Genomic DNA, 22,103 nt, shown 5'->3' on the forward strand with positions numbered 1-22,103 from the left:
GAAAAATGTCTTTACTGAAAGAGTGGTTAAATATTGGCACAGGCTGCCCAGGGAAGTGGTTGAGTCACCATCCCTGGAGGTATTTAAAAGACGGGTAGATGAGGCGCTTAGGGACATGGTTTAGTGGGCATGGAGTTGTTGGGTTGATGGTTGGACTCGATGATCTTAGAGGTCTCTTCCAACCTTAATGATTCTATGATTCTATGATTCTAAATCAAATATGTCTCAGATCACTTTTAAGCCCAAAGTTTAATAATGTCCAGACATACAGCATGAATGTAGTTGAAATATTTGCACTCACAAAAAATAATGATGAAAATCCAGCAGAACAAAAAATAAAAATGAAAAGAAATGGTTTTATCTTGAAGAATGTGTAGAGGAGAGTTGTCTCCTTTGGGACAACTTTTCAGCATTGTGATCCTTTCTAGGAAAAGATAGTGTCCCTACACTTATACTGCAGGGTTGACTTGCTACCACTGGTATTGTTGTGATGGAGAACAGGAAGACAGGCAGTTTATTTTGCCTCAGGCTCCTTCCTTGTGTTTTTGCGGCACACAACATTTGTCACTAAGCTGTTTAAACACGAATACCGCTGTGCTCACTCAATACTAGTCAGGATATACTGCTGTATGCAGCCTTGCCAAACCTCAGCTAATACTGCTGTTAAAATTATTTCTCCAGGGGAGAACAACAATGAATTCTGGAAGGACAAGGCACTGCTGCAGTCTTTACTGGAACAGCAACACATCAACACTACAAGCATCAACTTTTGGGCCATCGTGTTCAGCAGAGGGTAGGAGTCGTCTACACCTTGGGAAGGGATTTCTCTCCTCAGTTACCAACAAGCCTCAGGTTTGCCACACAGTAGGACTTCTTTTATACAGCTGTTGAACCAGCTTACATGGAGTAACATTCAAATAATGTACCTTCTCTGCCAGGTTACCAGATTGAATTTCAACTTTACCTCCCACTTCGTAGTACTAGTTTACCACAGACAGTCATGGAACTCAAGAAATCCTCCAGACAAAGCTATCAACCCATGGACAACATAGGTGTACCACTGGTGGAGCAGCCTTGTCAATCGTTTGACAAAAATAGCATATCTTCAGTGACTAAGTAACTAGATCTTACATCAAGCTGTGACTTTAACTTCTAATCTGCATAGTTTAACACTGAGTGCATTGATTTATTAACTGTATTTCTTGTTTTTAAGAAGTTTGCTTCATTTTGTTTGTTTGTTTAAAATTATGTACTTCAAAGAATTTAATTTGAATTCCAGTATAAAAAGCTCCCTGAATAAAGAAACTTTAAATCTAATAACATTTCTTTAGGTTTTGAAAACCTAGTCAAGAACACTAGTCGCTGAATCAGCTGACCTTGAGGTAGAGAAATTACTAGAAACAAGGCCTTTTATTTTTTAGCAATAGTAAACAGTTTCCTGAAAGTAGAATAAAACAATGGCAGCAACAACAAAGCTTTGTGTTGCCTGAACTCCACAAGAAAGCATGAAGAAGAAGTAGAGCTTCCAATACACTGGGTTTGCTTAAGGCATGAAGCTGTCAAGGGCAGCAAGCATATTTTTATTAAAGTAGTAGATGCATGTGTGTAACTAAATTATACTGGTTGGCTGAATTACACCTAATAAAGATAATAATTATAAATGAAGTAATGTTATAATTACTGCATAACCCCACCTCTTACATACCCATTGAATCTAATTTTTGCAATATGTATTGCTTGTGCATTATTCTGTATAAGGAACATTGAATTTTAATGACACTTTAGGAAGATTTAAGGATGTAAGAATTATGAGTGCAAATTAGGCGTATTTATTATTTAACTCACTGTTGTTCTTTTTGTGAATTTATTTTTATCTGAGTAGAGAAAATTAATTCACCACCGAGATGTTCTGTGATTCACAGAATCTTCACAGAAAATTGAACTAATGATGGTGATATATGTCCAGAAGTCTTACATTCAAGTACATCTAATGAAACATTTCAGCTTCTTGTTGAGATATTATTCAAAATACGTATGCAATAAAGCATATTGCATACCATGTAACGTAAAAGATTGCTTCCAAGTTTTACTAGTCAACAACATTTTGAATAAGTCATCTTATAATCTTATGAAGATTTTGGAAATGACCTGTTCATCACTAGAGGGAGTATGTTATATTCCTATCTGAAATGATCTATTAACTTCTGTATCACTTTCACTTTTTTTCCCCTGTGATTTATCCAAATTTTTAAATAAATATATAATCATCTCTTATCTCTTCAAAAGAGTCCCAAACTGTCACTACGTCAGAAGGTAAAGGCACAATATAGCCTGTTGGGTTTTTGATCAGCTACAGTAAAAAACGACCAAGTTAAATGGGCTCAGCTGATGCAAATCTCCCATGGGAACCAGTTCTACAGTTTCTGACATTCCCAAGTGTGGCTGTGGGGTTTTTCTTCTGAAATATCTGAAGGAAAGAACACAGTTATGAAGAAACTAAAAATATGTAATCATATCTGCAACTAGCATAAATTAAAGCAATGTTATTGATTTATACCAGCCAAGAAGTCGACCTGTGGCTTAAAAAAAATTCAAGTAATTGAAATCAAATTCATAAATCCCACAGTACAATTTCCTCATACTTTAATATTAATTTCAGTCTAAAATTATACAATAAATAATACTATCTTACTGCTACTTTATCTATCTTATAATCCAATAAAGGAATTCACTGCAGGTGAATTAGTTCACTAATATCACAAAGCACCACTATATCACCTGTTAAACCTTCATGGATTCTTTTGTAGAGGTTTTTTTGGGGGGTTGTCTGTCTTCTTTTTTTAAAAATCTGTTAACAGTATGAGATCCATAAATGTGCCCTCTATCTAAAACATAGACAAGTCCAAGTGTTTGACAGAAGCAGCAGACTTCACAGACAAAATGTTAGGAAGATACGGCAATTAGTATTGCAAAAGGAATTCTTTTTGTGTAGTAGACATCTCAACAAGAAATACATTTTGCTGAATGAAATAAAGCACATTTCTCCCAAGAGAGAAAAAGTTAAAAGGAAATATCTTAAGGTAAAACATAATTGCCCCTAAACTCTTTCAAAAGTATCCTCAATAGGAAGAAACAAGAATAGAGAACAAATGTACAAGACAACACCAAATTATCTGCCATCACCCCATGCAGCACTACCCCAAAAGGCCTTGCTTTATCACAATGTAGATGTATCTTCATTCTTTGGTTCTCTGACCTTGGATGTTGCTGACTATGTAGGTGTGTTAATTTTTGATGACAGTCTCACCTGAATTTATACTGTTAGACATTTTAATAGTAATTATAACTGTCCTTCTAACAAAGAAAAACTGAACAGTGCCATAAATGTTGTCTTACTGTTGCTCTTTGTTGAAAAAGTTGAAAGTCAAAATATTACAAAGGCTGAAACATATGTCAGTCTTACTTATATCCACTAACTCTCTTCATAATGGTAATGACAGCACAGGTACAGGAAAACCTGATGCATAGAGTTATATACTAGAAATAAATGTACTAGCCATCAGAATACAGAAGGAAAAATACAAGAATCATATACACATTCTTTCTCCACATGATCCCAGAGTCCCTAAAGATCTTGTGCTATTATAGGAACACATTTAAATCCACATAAAGTAAATGAACTCATAATATGTTGACTCTGCTACAGCAGGTAGTATATAAATAGATAACAGGAATATGGGAGACAGAAGAGTAAAGATGAGTATGAATGAAATCAGAGGCAAGTCCAGGGCATGTATATTCTAGGATCTCACAATGGAGGGATTTAATTAATATTTCAGATTTTACATTTTGGAAAAGTGACTCATGTCTCCCATTATAAAATATTTTTAAAGCAAACATTCAGTTTAATGAATAATTATGTGCCTCATAAAGTGTCTAGTACCATGATATATCTAGTAGCTAGAAGCTGAACGTTCATGCACTGAGACTAGAAAAAGGTGCACGTTTTTAATATAAGGCTAATTAACTATTTGAATTATGATCATGTAGTAGATTCTCTGTATCTTTAAGGTTTTTTTCATAGAAATTGGTCTTAATTGTTAAAAATGGTTGAAGAAATGTATCCTTTATGTAACACAGGAGGTCAGACAAGGTGAACATAATGATCCCCTCTGGCTGTAGAACTTCTGACTCTATGAATTCAGCATGTAGTTAGTGATGTATTTAGCTACAGAAGCATTAGCATGCTCATTTTTGCATAGTGCACCCCTATTCTTCCTCAAGCTGCCTCTCAGCAAAGGCAGGTAAATGGATGAGACTGACACAGACGCAGCAGCTTCCAATCATATGAATAGCTTATCTCCATCAACCCCGCGATAAATTATAGTCTATGGAAGATGTATGACACTTATCTTGCATACTTATAGTTCAGGGATTTCAAGTCCCTAGGTCCAGTGAAGGATCATGTTGAAAAAAAAGCAACAATCCTAGTCTGCCAGGACCCAGAGATTAAAACCTTCTCAATGCTGCTTAAGAGTTGGTGACCAATCTCAAATATTTTATGCAAGCAGACTGCTGTCACTCTCTAGTCAGTCTTTTCTTCACCTAAGAAAAATGTCTACTGCTTCCAACCGAAACTGGGTCGGCCAATACAGTGATTTTGCCAGACATGTCCAAGAATGACAGGGGAACTAATTTCTTCAGCCTAAACTCTCCCCTAATCATGCCAAATACACAGAAAGAAACAGTGGCAAATACTATCAATAAAGATATTTAGAGGGGAAAAAAATGACATTAGGAGTAATCAAACAATGGAACGGGTTGCCCAGAGAGACTGTATATCCTTGTAGATGCTCAAGGTCAGCTTGACAAAGTCTTGAGCAACATGATCTACCATCCAAGATGGATATAACTTGGAAGTTGGTCCTGCTGTGAGTGGAGTGTTGGACCAAATGATCTCCAGAGGTCCTTTCCAGACTAATTATTTGATCATCCTGTGATAATGAAGTTTATCAGTACAAGAAGTGGCTGCTGCTAATCAATTACAAATGCCTAGCAGGGTGCTACCTTTCTGCAAGTGAAGTTTAAATGCATTAGCAGCACCAGGCTTTGCTTGAGATCTGATTTATGCTTTTGAATCCAGAATCAAAACTTGCACTTAGAAAGGACCTTTCCTATTCCCTTCCAGTTAGAAACCTGAGACTGTCTTACACTCCCAAACATGTAGCAAACTTTTCAGTTACTATGCCATGTTCAGTTAAGTCCATCCTGAACGCTCATTTACACCTATGCTTTCTTGTCCCCAGCTGACTAGCAAACAGAAAGACATTCAAGAACATGTTATCTATCTGATGTAAAAATGGAGGCAAGGAATATATTATAATTTGGTTGCAGTAAGCCAATCACTGGGAATGAAAAATAGGAAATGAAATTTATTGTATTTTAAAGAATGATCTGTTACTTTATGAAAAACAATGTTTGTTTGCGTTCTGCTGACAGATATAGTGCTGTAACAAAATGTGAAATAGGTTACATAAAAGTAACCATAGTAATGTTTATTGAACAAAGAAACCTAAGATCTTTAGCACTTCACTTCTCTAAAGCCCCGCAGGAGCCCTGCAGGAACTCATCCTTGTTAATTGGTATTAACGGAATGGGTTGTACACAAATGTATAGATATATGTTTTCCAAGGCAGGGACATGTTACATGACACTCATAATTAGGAACAGGACACAGATGAACCTAAAATCTCAACCTGTAAAGCCATCTCCCTTTTTCTGTGACATAATGATTGTTTTGTTGATCAGGGAATACAGAACTAACATAAACAGATTTATTGGAATACTATTGTTTCTTTTTTAATATAAAATTATTTTATGCTGTCAATGAAAACTAATGACTAGATTCGCATTTACCTCATATGGCTTTACAACACATTAGCATGAAAAGGCCCTGGAGGGCATATGTAATTTCTCCATTTTCTTTAAGCTGCACGTTGTAAAGCCATGATGGTACAGATGTGAAGAAGACATACATTTTCCCACTGGCAACACACTTTTTTACTTTAATTAACAGGTTTGAAATTAACTTTTCATTCTCTATGGATTTCTCGATTCTGCAGCTTATTTAACAAGATACTTTGATGATGAACTTAAGAAGGTTTGTAAAAGATCATTACTGATAATTCTACATTTCTGTTAAAAAGGTTTTGAATGAGCTACCCATTATTATGTTGGTCGTAACAAATTTCTAAAAAGGAGCAGTTTTGGTGTCAAAGTGTATCAAATATATGAAAAGATACTTCTCAAGTGCACAACTTTCTTTGCTTTTTTATGAAATGCGTATACAGCTATTTTATTTTTGGAAGAGATAATATTTTTGCTGGCATTTTGTATTGGAGTAAAAAAAATATAATGTGGCTGATCCTGTAAAACTTACTACCATGTCATATTTATTTATGGAATGATTTCTACAGATTGGCTACTAGAAAGAGCACTATTCCTCTCCTGCTTGGAAATTAGGTCCTACTTGGAAAAAGGAGAATCTCCTTGTCATTTCATCCTTCTTTCCATTTCATTTACTACAGTTTTCAGCTGCATTCCCCAAGTGCTCTAGAATGATTTTACTTCACATTGTTTCATCATATGAATGTAAACAGCAGGAAAAAATGTAATTAATCATAAAATATGTTGATGTTTAACCAAAGCTTAGATTAAGATTCCTAATTATTTCATATAGGCCTTATTTGTAACTTTTGCAGTTAAATAAAACAGTAATCAGAGAAAAGAAACAATGCAAACCACACAGCATAAAACTACAAGCAAAACATACTGCAAAAAATGACAGAAAGTAGAAAATGGCATAAAGTTGACAACAGAAGTCCCAGTGCAGACAATAGTTCATATAAAATATGAACAATACAACTAAGGTAACTGTGTTCTTAGCAATGCAGTATTTAATGTAAAAATGAAGTTGTTATTTTAAATGTTACCTAAAACATTTAAACTCTAGCGCTCGGAGGAAGTTAGTTAAAGTATACGAATTTTTTTTAGACTTGAAAGGTAAACAGGAAAATATCACCCTATGCCTGAAGTACAGACAATTCCTGTACTATGTTTAGAGGTACAGCTGATTACCCAGTATCCTTCCTTGACAGGGGAAGGATAGGGCTTTTTCCTATCAAGAGTATTTTTTTCCCCTAACATCCATTCCTTCAGAAATGTAACCACTATTCATTACATAAATTTTCTACACCAGTTGCAATACCATCTTCTATATTTGGCTCACAGCATGAAGGGGAATAATTTCACCTTCATGCAATAAAATGTACTATTACACCATATTATGTCATAGCATCAGGAATATTTCAGACTTCAGAATGGTTAGCAATGTACCAAAAGAGGTAGAAATGAAAACCAGCTTGTTAATCTAGTATATTTTAGGACAATTAAAAAGAAAATGAAAATTGAAATTTTGCTTCAGATAATTTATCAATTTTTTTAAATTTTTATTTTTACAATACTTTATTACAATACAAAAATAATGGGTTAACACAAATGCCTTCAGTTAAGTGTTCATAAAAAGTCATCCTACAGTGCAGTTTGACATAAAAAATTTGGCCTGAAATGAATGCAGGGCAGGGAGGGATGCACATACCACACCTGTTATGAAATTATTGTCTATTTGCACTGTGTTTTCTTATAAAACTCCCTTCTTTTTTAATACCTGTGGATAGGTCTGTTCTGAAAGCTTCAAACGCAGTGCCTTTTTACATGTAAGAAAATAACAAGGTTGCAGAAGAAAAATCTGTCTTGTGCTTTGTGCTCACGTGTGCTATTGAAAGGACCAACTCTTCACATAAGAAGAGCATTCAGTCAGTTCTCATTAAGTTCTTGGACTGTCCCTCCAAATGTGATGCTCGGTGTCCATCCAACAGATACTGGAATGAGCTCACCCATGTATGGCCAATATACGTTCACTATGTCTCTTTCACTCATTAACCTGAACTGCTGACCTGTAGGTGACATCCTCTTAAGCATTAGTAAATCAGTTAGAACAGCAACTGACCCCGAAGGTGTTTTCTGTTTATTCATACCACCTATACATTATGGCAAATGACAACAGAGGCATCTTTCTGCTTCCTCGCCAAACCTGGTTTGGAGCCCCTTTAGTGGGTAAAAGTATAATTCAGTCGCTATTTCCATTCAGACTTGGGATGCTTCAATGACTGTGCCACCTAGAGCCACCACTGCAGATTTCAGCTGTGTTTGAGGAACAGGATAAAAAGTCTGAAACAAAATTCTCAGAAATTCTGACTTTTGTATTTTAAAGTTTTATTTTGAAAATAAATTATTCTATGCCACTAGTCCATAACAGTCACTGATTCGGGGACCTAATATGCAAATATTGCATAAATCTAGCAAAACTTCAAATTTTCTTGGGATCTTGCCCCACATTCAGAATGCACCAAACTCAGAGTTATGCTTTCAGTTATGTTTTAGAATATAACCACCCTCACATCTGAAAAATCCTCTGAAAGTCTATTCTATTCTATTCTATTCTATTCTATTCTATTCTATTCTATTCTGTTCTACTTTTGTTCATCATTATACTATGTTGGTAACAGTGGCAAAATTATTAACTTATTTCCACAGAATGAAAATGCTAGGATGGATAGAAAAATTATTTAGGCTAAAAATTAATAATAGAGAAGTGCAGTCCATTCTTGATGTATTCATGTTATCCTGGAGTGTTAGAGAAATAATGGGTGAGAAGTAGTGAATATAGGAGCTGATGTTTCATTATGAGGAAGGTCACTTAAAACACCATTTCAACCTCAGAAGCATTTTTCCTATGATTATATACACTGTGATGTCCAGCCTGCACCCAACATTTAAGAAATGCATCTTTTAAAGTGCCTATAGTGACTCTGTTCATGTTATGTGTGACAGGTCAAGCAAGTACCGCCTACTGTCTAACTGTGCAAGTAAGTTGGGGCTGACAGTGCTCAACATACTTTTGTTCAGATTATTTTCACCAAGAATATCTGTTGGGAGAGAAAAGGAGCTCAGAATCTAGTTAACTATGAGGTTTGAGAGCAGAGAAAAAGATGTATATTGAAGACAAATACAATGTCCACAAGAGAGGCTAACAATTTCCTAAATAAAGTGCCAAAAGGTAGAAAGGGTGCAACTGTTCTTGTTGGGCAGACTTTTGCAGAACAACCAGAAGAAAGCTCCGGGTCATTTTTAGTAGACCTCAACACTTGGACTATACATCTCATCCCCAAGATATCTCAGCACTGTCTGCTCACTCTGCAGTAGCATATTAATTCATTATGTATAATTTAAAGTGAAAGTCTGAAAGAACATTGCCAGTTTTATCACCCTTTGCAAAGATCTATACAGATTTTTTCATTCATTATCATCTGGCTGAACACCACAAGGTCTGTTGAAATAGCAATTTTTGCATATTACTTATTATTGCTGAGTTTTACATGACAGATTTGTCTGCAATACAGACACACACACGTACACACACACATGAATATTTAATAAGTATGTATGCTATAAAAATATGCCTGTAACACATAATAACCTTTCCTTATTCTTGATTTGGTTTAAAACATACATCCTGCTGTCCTTTCCTGAACTTTTTCCACTATGTACATGACAGTCTGCTTTCATCAGGTTGGATTTTAAATACGGAATCAATTGGAACATACGTGAATCCGCCGAAGGCAATTCCATTTAAGGACTCTGCATTGGCCATGTAGAAATATTTCTCCTGAGACTTTAAAAGACTTTGACTGCTCTGAAAATAATTTCTGAAAATAATTCCACCTACTCAGGAAGAGAAGGAGGACTAATTTCAGATTCCATGTCTATGGCCAGCTAGAGGAGCTATAAATACGCCTTTTGGTGTGGTCCAATTTATAGGCACGAATAACTCACACTCTTAAGGATGGAGGTCTTGAGCACAGTGTAAGGAGGAAAAAATTCTCTCTCCTGTAGAGCAATTCCACAGACATTTACTGTCATTGCTGTAATTTCTAAGGCAGCGCTGCTCCACCTCCTGTCTGTGACCCCGTTCTTCTGCAGGGATCATGTGTCTACATGCTTGCACATTCTCTAGCCCACAGCAATGAGAAATTTAAAACATTGACATTTTCTACTTCTGCTCAAAATGTGCTGAGTCCAAAATCAGAAACATTTCAAGCTACAGATGGTAGATGAGCATGGGATAGTAAAAATAACAATAGCAAGACTGGTTGCATGTATTTACAGGGTTCTCATTTTCTATTATCACTTAGATCATTGACTGACTTCTACCTTGGAAACTGCTCCAAAGGTGCAACTTTGGCAAAAGCCTGACTGATAGTACTGTCATCCTGTTTGCATAAAGTAACATTTAAGAGTTTGAGAAGTCTGCAGGTATCCACAGACAATTACAAATGCCTTGCTTCTAAATATTGGTGTTGCATGTCTAATATACTTATGCAAACCTCACTAAAGAAATGGCAAAATACAAAATTCCTCTCTAAATACTGATGGACAATTAAGTCCCTGCAGATCATGCTGTCTGGATTAGACTCCTGTTATATCTCTGCTTCAGTGACTCTCTGCCTCATTTAAAATCACAACTGAAAATACTCTTCACCATTGCTTACCCCATTTCTACTCAATTCCCTCTACTCCCTCTTCTTTATTATTTTAATATGTAAAACATCTCAGGAAATAGCGTGCAAGAAAGATTATCAACAGCATTGTTTTGTTTTACACCTATATGAGTGCAGTTCTTTTTACAAATATTGCATGCTCATTTTGAAACACCCATTCTGTAATTCTAGCAGTACACAAACACTTCATACACAGTCTTCAGGGGATGAATAATTACAAAACATCGACAGATTACTGTAGAATAACCACACAGTAAAGGCTAATATGACACTACTAAGAGAAATACTTAGAACATTTACAACATCAAAATTAAGTGAGCAGGCACATATTCAGCTGCATCATTTCCGTCATTGTCTCTTTTCCCTCGACAGAGCCTCTAGGATGTACAAATATTACTCATACTGGTTCAGATTTCTTGGTAAGCATCAGTTGCATTGGCACTCTTAATGTCATTTTAGAGACTTGCAGAAGCTCAGACATTTATCTGTTTTCCTGTCTTTTGATGCTATTTCCATTTATTTACTATTGACTCTGAGGAATTTACAAATCTATTTAATCTACTTGCTAAAAAGAAGAAAACAACGATAATACCGGTCCCCACCAGAAACCCACAGTCAGACATTTTTCTAGATAGACTGAAGTGCTGACTCATCCTTTGGTATGTTGGCCTTATCCTATATACCAGACATCAGGTTTTTATTTCCTGGAGAGGCAGGAAATGAAATCCACAGTCTGGCATGGAAGAGATTACACAGTTTATGGGAACCTATTGCTTTGTAAGAAGAATCCAAGAGCTGTGACAGCTTCTAAATGATAACATATAAAGGGCCAAATCCACTCCTAATATCAATCCACTGGGTTCAAACCAATAAAAACTATTTAGTCCATGAATCCTGCTTTCCTTAAATATAAATTACATTTCATATTTCAGAAAATTGCAGCAAGTTCTCCTGTGGGTTCTGCTCAGTGTTTTCAAAAGCATTTGCCTTTCACTGAGATTCAGGGCAGGCTTGATTTTCACAGGTGGAAATGTATGGTTGCAAACACCTGACAAGATTAAGTTACATTAATTACAAACTGCATTTATAGACCACACAGGGAGATAAGACAACAAGAACCTTCAAAACCACTTCTTCTTCCCAAACAGGTGCATGTGCATCTTTAGGTTTTATTTTCAAGGAAGCCCAAGGTGCTTCTGTTTAGAAAACTCCATGTATAAACCATTGCAGAACGGGGAGAGACCAGTACCACAGATCTGGCCATGTACAGGGTGCAAGCTGGCAGAAAGCCTCCAGCGAAGGCCTGACTTCTCCATCTCCCATGTTGTGGCAGTGTGCTCCCCTCCCCTGCGTAAGCAACGACCACCAGTGGGGGTCGTTGTGGCTGCATCCAGCTTATGCTGGACTTTGGGGATGGATGGCAACACGGTGGCTGTCTGGACCAATGACCCAAACGTTTTGCTGATATGCAAATATATTGACTATAAGTCAATGATCTTACTCTCTAAGTAGTGGACAGCCCGGGCCTGGTTGAGCTCTCCTGCACTGCAGCGGGCTGCACAGCAGGATCTCCCCTTGAGTAAGGACGCCGCTCAAAGTAACTTCTCGAGGTTGAGAGATTCCTTGCCACAACAGATACTCGGTAGGTGACTAATAGCATGCTAAACTTTGAAATCTTAGCTAAGTGATATAAAGGATTAATTGAGCATATATAATCCTTTAGACATAAACTGTTGACCATGTCTGGGACTAGGATTGGATCCAGCTGCACCTCGACTCCTCTCTGAGGAGGAGTTCAGAAAGCAAGGGGGTCCTTTCTGAACTTCATGACCCAACGGGAGGGTCCCCCTGACAGTTTTGTCTGACCCTGTCCTCTATGCAGTAAATAATCAAGTGTACCTTGCCATCGAATCTTGCTAAACCACTGTCGCATTTACCATTGAACTTCGTTAACCCACTGTTTTATATCAATAAAGTGTATTGTTACTTCTCTCTCTTACGAGTGAAGTGCAGTCTCACTCCATCTGTGACACATGTACAACTCCTGTCCTAGCCACTGTGGTGACCCAGTCTGGACCCTGTGGTTATATGGTCTCAAAAGGTTTGGAGAACTAATTTCCACAAGCACTTGTCTATGGAACTTGTTGATGTGTAGGTTTGTGAAACTATCTTTGAAAAGGTTTCTGAAAGAGTAAGTATTTCAGTTTGAGCTATGGGGTGACAGTCAAGGTTGGTAACACTGTGACTTTCTTAATCAGGTACTTTTACCTTCTTCACTGCCTTCATGAGAAATGTATTTTTGGTATTGTTCACTGTGGATCAGCTCCCTGAAGTGCAGAGCAGTGAGCATACAAAACAGAAAGCAGGCAGGAGGACTCCCTTCCAGAGTTTAATAAATGTCCCCCTTGGACCTCAGCATACAGAGTTGTGCTCCAAATGCTGGGACTTGCTTATATGTTTGCTTCCATGCAGGAAAAGTTAAGACCACAGCAGTTAAGGAAATGAAAGTGGGTGCAAACACACCCCCCAAATACAGACACACCTTTCTTCCATGTTCTTGTATACTTCTCTTTCTCCTACATGCTTAAGACACCTTATAGCGTCTAGGTGTAACAGCTGGAATGAAGACAGGAAGAAAATACCATCATCCCTCTTGTGCAAAAGGCGCACAAAAGGGTGATGTACATCACCCAGCAGCTCCGTGGCACTGTTTGCACTGTGAACAAGGACTCCGGACTCTGGGACTGTTGGCCTAGCCACTGCTAGGGTTTATGGGACTCTTTTACAGCTGTTACCTATGGCTAGCTTTGTGTTCCTACACTTGTGATTTTCAAAGCTGGCTATATCTCATCACGATGAAGCTTCTTCTACATATGTATGACAAGTTGCAGCTCTAACTGCCTTCCGTACCAGTAATTCTGCAATTTCCATTGGCAGAATATTTCATTGCATAACTGTATTCAATAAAGTTTATTTCTACTGTTTAAGCTTAAGTTTGTATACGGAAGACTAAGCCCATTACCACTAGTTGTGTTTATTAAGGAAAATAATTGGTCACTCTTTTTCTTATGGTCTTTTTTTATACATCAGTAGATAGTTTTTGCACTTCTCTACATTTTCCTTCAGTGAACGTGGCTGCATCTATAACCATCCTTGTTAGTTCCTACTTTTCAAATTTCTTTTTTTAATCTAATTGGTTTTGAATTTATTTTCTATTTCTTCACCCTTTTATTTCTCCTTTATGCCATATAGACTGAAGTCAGTGATAAAGCTGCTGTGACTTCAGCAGTTCAGGATCAAGATATGGTTCCCAATACTCAGCAGAGTAATTTAAAATAAAATTTGCCATTGCTGATTGCATCATAGGTAACTTGGTTTTAATACACAATTGTTAACACTTCCTTAACATCAGAGAGCTCAGCAACACGAATGTGCACAGTTATGCACATATTTTCTCTTTAATTTAAGACATAATTTACCTTTTTGTGCAAAACCATGCAATTCAAGTTTTGTACATAATTAAGTGTCTTTCTAAAGCAAACAGTAGGACATTTCTATTACTAAATTTTATATTTTTGGAAGCAAACGATATCATACCATACCACCTGCAAAGCAGACAAGGAAAATTAAAACCCATCAGGCACCAAAGACTTTTATTTTAAGTATATTTAAAAAAAAATCCAAATGCTATTAGTCAGACAAAATAGTACTGAAAACAGTTCTACACAAAATATTATATTATTTTAAACAGGTTATACTCATTATTGCATTTCATTTCAGTGCTCAATTTATGGGCATTTTATATGCAGCCTATAGAATAAATACCTCTCCATGTTATTTCATGGGCTTATTTAAATCATTTATTAGGATAACATTTTTAAAGCTGTCTGCTCCACGTGTATATATTTTTATAAGTTCTGCAACAAACAGCCAGAGCTATGTCTAGAGCTCATCAACACCAAAACTGAACTCTCTTCCTAAAATAAGCAAGAAGAAATAGAGATATGCTCCACAATCATAAAGCAACCTGGCAAAACCAGAGACTTCACCTTTGTTTGGTTTTTAAAGTCCCCAACATAATGAATGTCCTAAGGGAGCAGACAGGACTTTACTATCCATGCAAGTCTACTGATTTCAAACAAAAGGGAAATTTGAGCTCAGGATGCACAAAGACAACTCAGATTATCTCATCTGGTCAGACAGGATGTCAGACCATGGCTCAGTCTAGGTTACTCACAGGTTCAGACAAATACTTGAATGTTATTTATTTATTTGTTTGTTTGTTAACTATTGTTGCATGATTGAAATACACAGTCACACCCCACTCCTAAGATAACAAGCCGATAAAATCCATATACTGTATTAATTGAGGCTGCAACTGGAGAATTACCATCTATTCTCTCTCCAAAGAGTAAGGGTGTGTTTGCCAAAAATTTGTTTGCCACTAATAATTTGAAGAGATTAAACATGTGAGTGTACACTTGCACTTCTATGATTTACTCTTCACTATCTACTTGTGGGGAAAACTGAACACAGAATGTAATATAAATAGAAGTTTGTAAAAAGTCTTTACCGACATGCAGAGAGCACCTGGTATTAATAAGAACAGATCCCTCAAAGACAATCATACAATTTATCAGCTGGTTTCAGTCTCCACAAGATCTTGCACTTGGTATGAACATTTTCTTAGGATCAGATTTAAATTAATTTCCCCCTATTTTTACCTGTTTATGTTTAAATCCCATTTAGACCTAATCATTATTCACAGTGATGTTAAAATAGATCTCACAATTGTTTTTATAAGTAGATGGAAAAGAGAAACAAATTCAGATCATTCAGTTGTAGATTCAAATTCCCTAACCATAATCCACCTTGATATGGTTGGTGTAACGTACATGCAGGAACACCTATAATATGGGCAAATACATTATTACATTACTATATATGAGCATCCGTAACATTCATTACAAATTATGCTTATACTGCATACCTAATTCAGAAATCTCTGAGATGGGTTAAGAACTATTCCTTCTATTCACAAAACTGCTATATAAAGACACAGACAGATGAAATGAACTGCCCAGTGTTACTCATTATCTGAGTAGCTAGAAATACTCTGAAGCCTGTGGCAGAAATAAAAAGAGAATTTGTGCTTCTTGATGAGCAGGTTTTGCACCTGACCTGAAAGGACAGACTTCAACAGAGATTTCTCAAATATGATGAGAAGGAGGGGAAAGGCAAGAGGTAATAGTTACTTTGTTGATGGGTTAAGTCTCCAATCTAATTTAGAAAACATTGCCATTTGTTGCAGTGGAATATTTCTCAAAGATTGCGGTGGACTGGCTGATTTTTTTACAGGAAACGTTTCCTACAGCAGCAGGACAAGGCCGGCTCTAATGCATTAGTGAACTCAGCATGACACATCAGCCAATTAAAATCACATCACATATTCCACTTACTCAAACCATGAGCACACAGCTATAATAAATCTAATTACAATGTGATGATGTAATAGGCAAAGGCTATTGTTCATATAAGAAGCCAGAGTCTCTCTTTTTTCTTTTTCTTTCTTTTTTTTTTTTTCATTTTCTCAATTTCACTTAGGCAACTGTCATTTTGATAGCTTTGTTAATAAAACAGAACCTGAGTATTTCACACTGTGGTCTCTTCTCACAGAGTATATTTCTTTTGTGGAAGCAAAAATATAACAGGAATAAAATAATTTTTTAATTTGTAAGATAGCTCATGCATCTTTCTAGTATGCTCTCCTATAAACAATTTAGTCTTTTAAAAGCCAAATGATGGTCCTTCAAATGAAAATTCCAATGATGTACATCTAATTTCCCACAAAGGACAAAGCTAGCACTGGGACACAGCACTGGCTGTTCATATTTGCGGAAAATAATATTTTAATCTCCTATGCGAGTTTTTTTCAAGAATACCAGAAAGTGAAAAGAAAATTTTAGTATTGTCTCTTGAAGTTTCATTTGGGAACAAAGAGTACAGAATGAGTTAAAACAGTGATGAGTTAAAAAAACATTTGGTTTCTTCAGTTTAAAAGGTAGTAGCAAGTTTCATCTATGTTCAATATTTCTATTTCTCTGATATCTAAAGAAATATTATTAGACAAGGAACATGGATAAGTAGTAAGTCAGGATTTTACAGGTCACAGATTTTCACAGCTATAGCAACCAGCGTGTGAATGGCAACTTGTTTTACAGCCAGATGATTGAATAAAGTATAAAAGGGATTTAAGCTGATGTTTGAAGTTTTCTTTAAAACAAAACAAACCACAAAACAAACTGTCACCAGTCTTACCTTTCTCACATGCTCCCATAATATTTATGGAAGGATGTTGATAAGGTAAGAATAGTTTATTGTGTTGTGTTGTGGTTTTTTTTTTTCACTAAGAGACATTAAGAAGTGGTCCTGATTTCATCAGAGTTACTTATCCCAAGTTAGATTTAACAGAGACAATCCTCTTTGACAGAAATGATTTTTTTTTCTTTGAAAAGAAACACTTTGAAAGAATAAGCAATTCTCTAGAGCACTTTAAATGGAAAACTAAGAGAATCTTAATTACTACAGTGGAAGATTCTTCAACTGGAAAAACAGCTTCATTAAAATCAAAGTGCATTGTCAGAACATGTCAATTTAAAAAGTTGTAACAGATGTGTGGAAATGAGGCATTAGGATTTTACTGTTTTATCCTTATTATTCACTTTGACCTATGCATTATAATATTATGTATTTAATACTATATATTTACTATTGAAATATTCCCAAATAAAACCCACAAAAACATCAACTTTGACTTTTCATTCCACTGGAATGAATGAAAATATCAAAATTCTTGGTTTTACATATGGAAACTTCTGTGACTTGCTGTAATAGATAGCACTAACAAATAATTAGCTTTCAATTTTAATGAATAAGTTTTCATCTCCAACTTATACATGATTATGGAAAATCATGATCCATTGATTTGTTTAATTCATTCAACTGAACACCGAATCACCTGCAGGTTGCTTCCACCAGACCAGATGCTACTTTCTGTGTGTTTGATGTTTGCATAAATTTTGGTTCAGGCCACTGCTTTGAGTCCCGCTGACTTTGAGGCCTGCTCAGGCTTCCTAAAGCATTTTCAGTGCATTGTCGAAGAACCTCTGAGAAGAAAACAATAAAATACATGGCAACAAAGTGGAATCACCATGTCTTAGAAGGAAGCTTTCTGTTGTCTCAATATATTAACGACTACCTCTTTCTTTAAGAATTAATAAGGTGCTGAGCATTGCCCTGGGAGAACTTTTGGCATAGCTTAGGCAGGATTTCTGTAATAAATCTCACTATTTACATACAACACTTTGCTCAGTAGAACATTTTCCTTACTTCTTCAAAACACTGTTCTTCATGCACAACGTTGCATTGTGCCCTTATATCACTTAGTCTAGAGAGCGCATAACAATTACTTTATGATAATAAACACTGTCTAATCTGTCTGTGTCTTCCTCTCCAGGGCTATTTTTCTACATTGTCACCCATCATCGGATACTTGCTTTGATATGTCTAAGATTAATGAGGCATTTATATTCAGTTTAGATGCAACGGAAGTTAACATTATTTCTTCTGTTATGGAACACAAATAAGCTAATTAGTGACCTTCAGATTTTGGATTAAATTTTTTTTTTTTGTAATTGGAAATACAACAGAGCACACAGAACCAGAAACAAAAATTTTTAAAGATAAATTGATGTATAACAAACCTGAAGCATGTTTCTCTGGGAGGAAGGAAAGGAAAGACAGGAAACAGAGAAAGAAAGCACAAAGAGTCATAATTCTGATTAGAGCTGTGCAAAGAATTGACTTTTAATGGATGAATTGGAAAAATACATGTAAAAAATCCATTTTTACATTGTGTGGATCAAGCGCTTATTGTTAATCAAAGTGAAATATGTCATTTTGCTTTCTAGGCTTATAACAGATTTAAAAAAAATCCCTGATTAAAATCTGATTTTTTTTCCAAACGTAAGCATAATTTTGTAATAGAATCCTCCCAATATTTCAGTTGATATTTTTGCATTTTTCTTCCTTTTAGGCTAAAAGCATTCCATTTGATTTCTTAAATGGTTATAGTTTCAAAGTAAAATGAATGTTTCTATCCATAACTAAGCCATAGGACAGTTAAAAACAAACAAACAGAAAACAGAGAGAAAGAGAAAGAGGAAAAGAAAGAAGGAAAGAAAAAGAAGGGATGAAAGAAAAAGAAGAAAAAGGGGAAAAAGGAGGAAAAAAAAAGAAGTCAGGAAGACAGGAAGACAGGAAGAAAGGGAAAAAGAGAAAAAGAAGGAAAAATCTTTTCCAACCACTTTTCCAGTGTTCACTGCACCTTTATTCTCTGTGCTTGCTAGCATGTGTGAGAACTGCCAAAGTAAGACCTGCAAAGTCCAAGGCAGCTTTGGAAGAGATGCTAAAGAATGTGCTTACTTTCTTTTATATGCAGAATTGTCTATGAGTAAATTTGGTGAAGGGCTGCAGATTTAAAAAAGCCAAAAGTTGTGTGGTTTTCTGTGTTTCTATGATTATGCTAACTGCATTCCCAAGGACAGCATTAGCTTCCTTTTAAAATCATATAATTTTCTTAGCACATTTAAAAAATCATTTTTCTGTTTTGCTATATTTGTTTCTAACCAGCTACTTGAAAAAAACATTTTTATGTTTTATGAAGTCCCATTTGAAAGAAGTTTTGAATACAAGTTGATCAAAGTTACACAGCTCCTATGTGTACTGCAGGGATGAATAATTTCATAATCAACAAGCCAATGCATAAATCATCATCGAGTATTACTGAGACTAATTGGTTTAGCTGAGATATCTATCTTAGCTGTAGTCCTATCTTAGCCTGACTCAGCCAGGCTGAAAAACAGGAATCATAGACTAGATTCTTCAAACCACAAGAATCATAGACTGAAAACAGTGAAACTGTTTGCAAAAGGAAAATTACAGAAGACTCAGAGAACCTCTGCTGGACCTGTTCCCTTCTTACAGTTTCTCGTTTCATTTTATTTTGTGGGTTATTGGTTCTTTCATTAGTTTGCTCTGGGTGAGGCTGGGGGGGAGCAGGGCTGAAGGAGGAAAGTAGCTAAATTTTTGGGGAAAATCCTTTACTCAGCCTGCAGATCTGAGTACATACCTGGTCAAGTGTTACTGCCACCTGAAACAGTGTCATTCCAGCAGTCCCTTCTGTGGTTACTGAGCAGCCTCGGGGACCGCAAGCCAGGCAAGGATGCAATTCTACTGTGGGATAGTGAAAGCTAAACCAAGTGCTAATAAGATGCAACTGCCTAGGCAGGACCAGTCCAGCCTGTGTAGAACCAGGATACACGTCCCTCAACATCTGCTGGCTTATGAGGTCTTGCTTCAGGGACTCATCTAATAATTCAGGACTTCATTCAAACATTTATCACCTTTAAATTGATTTCAGTACACTTGAACGAAAATTTTAATAGTCTGGTATTACAGGAAGAGAGTCAGCTGACCTCACCTAACTAATCTGTATCTTTTCAGTAGGCTCTTAACAGACATTTTCCTTCAAGGAACAAGTCTTTCAACACTGCTTCACTAATGGCATTTCAGTGACAAATTTGCTTAGTATATTTATTATAATTGAAATGGGCAAAAACCAGTAAATGTGCAGCATAGGTTTAAATGCACTTCAGGGGTGAATAGTCAAGAATCCAGGGCAGAGAGAGCAAGTTTTATGTTGGAGGTTTTCCCTCATATGAAGCCTTTAAAATGAAAGTAGGGTGTAATACTTACAGAAGCTGTAAGGTTCAAGCGAGAACAGTTTGTGAAAGTCTGCGGCTTGTGTAATGTGGTCAGTCGCAACAGATGATTAAAATGACCACTTCTAGTCTGCAGATCAATGGGGGTCTATGAACATTTGTAGCAAATGGACTTGATCACATGAGAAGATCCAGCAGAGGATCCCAACACGTATGCATGACAAGTCATGCCACTGCCTGTCTGAAATGTCTTAAGTCTCAGATGTGCCAAATGTTTCAGACTATTAAAAAACAAAACAAAACAAAAACACCCTCACCATTTTCCTATGCTTTCAAGTGATTTTTTTCCTATTTCATGGCAATGTTAAGCACTTTTGTTATTTCTGTCCATGCTGAGGGAAAAGTAGGAGATAGATCCATTACAAGTTTCAGCAAATGACTGAGCTACTTAGTTTTAAAATTGAGTTGGTGCTACATGTTCACTTCTGTTACTTATTTCCAAAATAAAATCATTTCTCCTTAAGTAACAAAGTTACAAACATACACTTGTGTGCAATTTATAAGGCAGGTTATGCTTTCATGATTTCAAGCAATGGAGTTAGCTCATCTTAAGAAATTAACAGCTTTCAGCTGAAAACTGCCAGGGCTTGGATGACATCCAATATCTGAACACATGTATGTTCCCAGCCTGTTGCAATGCAAAGAAAATGGGTTATCTTAAGCCATCGCTGTTCTTAGTACCGATGAGTGACATCTATTTCTTCCTCACAGATGAGACTGGAATTCTCAATCATACTTTTGCATCATGATTAAATCCTAATATTAATGCATTTCACTCCCATGAATATGCTTTAAACTAACTTTAATATCCCAGTTCTCTTAATTATCACAGCAGAGTACAATCTCCTCTCTAGCTAGGACTGAGAATAATTTTCTGCTTAAAGGTCAACCATTCTAAGTAGTCTAAAGGATGCACAATTATTAGACTTCGCTGTGGTTTGGAGAAGGGAGAAAGAGATAGAGTTAGTGACCCACATGTGGTATCATTTAAGAAAGTCAAACTGAATGAATACACTCTAAGAACCATCATTTTTATGCCCATCTTCAGTCTGATCTCAGACAGCAGAAACAGAGCTTATATAGGGAAGACATCAAAAGTTTTCTTAAAAGAAGAGATAGTTTTTCTGAACTGCTGCAGGAAATCATAGAATCATAGAATAGTTTGGGTTGGAAGGGACCTCTAAAGGTCATCTAGTCCAACCCCCCTGCCATGGGCAGGGACATCTTCAACTAGATCAGGTTGCTCAGAGCCCCGTCCAACCTGACCTTGAATGTTTCCGGGGATGGGGCAGCCACCACCTCTCTGGGCAACCTGTGCCAGTGCTTCACCACCCTCAGCCTAAAAAATTTCTTCCTTATATCTAGTCTAAATCTACCCCCCTTTAGTTTAAAGCCATTCCCCCTTGTCCTGTCGCAACAGGCCCTGCTAAAAAGTCTGCCGCCATCTTTTTTATAAGCCCCCTTTAAGTACTGATAGGCTGCAATAAGATCTCCCCAAAGCCTTCTCTTCTCTAGGCTGAACAACCCCAACTCTCTCAGCCTTTCTTCACAGGAGAGGTGTTCCATCCCCCTGATCATCTTC

At 36.4% G+C, this 22,103-nt stretch overlaps 1 protein-coding gene across 1 annotated transcript in view; it reads right to left on the bottom strand.

The window, feature by feature from the left end:
• The window catches only part of MAGI2 (membrane associated guanylate kinase, WW and PDZ domain containing 2), a 527,738-nt gene that overhangs the window by 320,468 nt on the left and 185,167 nt on the right, over window positions 1–22,103 (bottom strand).

Source organism: Pygoscelis adeliae, unplaced genomic scaffold (assembly GCF_000699105.1).
Source record: "Pygoscelis adeliae isolate BGI_AS28 unplaced genomic scaffold, ASM69910v1 Scaffold267, whole genome shotgun sequence".
In the NCBI taxonomy this organism is placed as follows: Eukaryota; Metazoa; Chordata; class Aves; order Sphenisciformes; family Spheniscidae; genus Pygoscelis; species Pygoscelis adeliae.